Source organism: Pteropus vampyrus, unplaced genomic scaffold (assembly GCF_000151845.1).
Source record: "Pteropus vampyrus isolate Shadow unplaced genomic scaffold, Pvam_2.0 Scaffold13, whole genome shotgun sequence".
Classification (NCBI taxonomy): Eukaryota; Metazoa; Chordata; class Mammalia; order Chiroptera; family Pteropodidae; genus Pteropus; species Pteropus vampyrus.
The window spans coordinates 4,769,069-4,771,200 of NW_011888794.1; the positions used below are offsets into that span (position 1 = coordinate 4,769,069).

The 2,132-nt window shown below is 35.1% G+C and overlaps 1 pseudogene; it reads right to left on the reverse strand.

The window, feature by feature from the left end:
* Positions 1 to 22: 22 nt before the first annotated feature.
* LOC105306232 lies at positions 23 to 331 on the reverse strand (annotated as a pseudogene).
* Between the last annotated feature and the right edge of the window lie 1,801 nt (positions 332 to 2,132).

The following is a 2,132-nucleotide window of genomic DNA, read 5'->3' on the forward strand; positions in this document are numbered from 1 at the left end:
AGGCTCGGTTCAAGATCGGGAACTAGAAATACGTCAGCTCGTCACGCCTGCTCTTGTCCGTCAGATAGTCATGCAAGGCCAAGGGCATGTTTGCAAGAGGGAGATTCTCAAACACTCGAATGTGTATGACGTCATCATCATCAACTTGAACCTTGATGAAGTAGTTAGTCCCCACGACCAGCTGGCTCTTGAATTCCACAGCCTTAAAAACGGAGTACTTTCTGTTTCCCTTCTCCAGCTGGGACTTCACTTGGTCGGTGATGGGCTAGATCTCGGCGGTGGCAGGATGGGTGGCGGAGCATCCGTCCCACTTCAGCGGGATACCGCTCATGGCGTAGCATCACGCACGGAGCAGTGGACTACAGGCGCGGCTGCCAGAGAGCTCTCTGCCTTAACCAATATTTCTTAACGTTCATTAAATTTCTATATTTTACACCAACTATTATAGAAAAATAACTAAGTGGCATGCATAACTTCACACAACTTGTTAATGACCAGAATTTATAACGCTAAAAACTTTTTAAAAGGAAATTTGCAGTATATTTGATAAAGGAGTGTAAAAAGCTTTAGCAAATTTATGTCAAAATTAAGTTATTTTAAATGAATGGTATTCGCCCAGTGAGCTACATGCACATCATATGGCAATTTACATATTTGCTATTAAATCACGTAATGTATAAATAATATTAATATATTGTAATGACATCACAAAGAATAAATAATTGGTTAACTACCAAACTGTACTTCGATACGGAAACACTTTTTTGCAAAAGAAGATATACATATATTTAATTTATATCATTATTTTCTTAGTCTATAAATACAGAATGAAAAATAAATGAATAATACAATTCATTTACCAAAAACACTGAAGAAAACCCCTGACAATATTACAGTAACTAATGGGTGAGCCATCGGGAGTTGTGAACAAAGTGAAATCATTTTACTATGCTGCCTTATACATTTACTGAACTTGAAAAAATAGTAATTTATTCTGGAATATTAACTTGTGATAGCTCTGGAATATTTAAAGATAGTATTTAAATATCACAGAAAATGAAGATTTTTCACTAGTGAGTCTTTATATTAAGTCTTCAAAGTTTGAAGAATAAATTTTATATATAGAATAATGTTTACAAGCTGTTCTAGACCATTGCCTTTCCTGAAATTCATTCTTCCAGGCAGAGCACTTCATTTCAGAGCTTCTTGTTTAAAGCCTTTCCATGTAGTTGACTCTTCTGTGGGTCTATCATTCTGCTGCTCTGAGCTGCATAACTGTTAATGGCAACTGGAGATTTGATTACCATGACAAAGGACTACATAATGTGCACATTGCCAAGCAGAAGAAGATGAAAACAATAAAGAATAGACTGAGATTAAAAGCTCTAAACATTCTTCTGGGTGAAAAATTGCCTAACTACAAGACAACTAGAACAAAACAAAACAAAATAAAAATCTGCAATTCCATAAAAATATCATTATCTTAAAAAAACACATTATCTTCTCTTCTTCATTCCACTATGAGGACAATCTGGATGAATCTGTGACTCTGTAACTTAACTTGCTCTGGATGAAAGAGTGATCTTATAAATCCTGATGACTGACCCATATTCAATTCTATTTGATTCAGTTCAACAAATATTCATTAAGTACCAAGTGCAAGGTATTCCACTAGTCACTTTGGGTGGTACTCTGGTGAATAAGATGTACAATGATAAGTGAGAACATGACATGCATTTATGTATATGACGAAATGAAATGTAATATATGTTGTAAAAGAAAACAACATATATTACATTTTTGGAGACTATGTAAGTAAGCATGCAATGTACACACAATATAAAATGAAAGGATTCATAAGTGTATTATTTATCCAGATGAGCACAAGCAAGGACTTAGAATATTGACCATGACATTTCCAGAAGAGTTATTCTAAAATATGGCATTCCGAAGACAGTAAAAATCAAACACACATTGGAAATGACTAGCTATTTTATATTAGCTGCATGTGTCAGAGCTCCGATATATGTTTTCCTGTTTTAACGAAGCTAGTATGGTTTAGAAAAGCATGGTGTTACCATGGGCACTTGTACAAGTTGTCATGGGAACAATTTGAAGTGGCACTTCCCCGT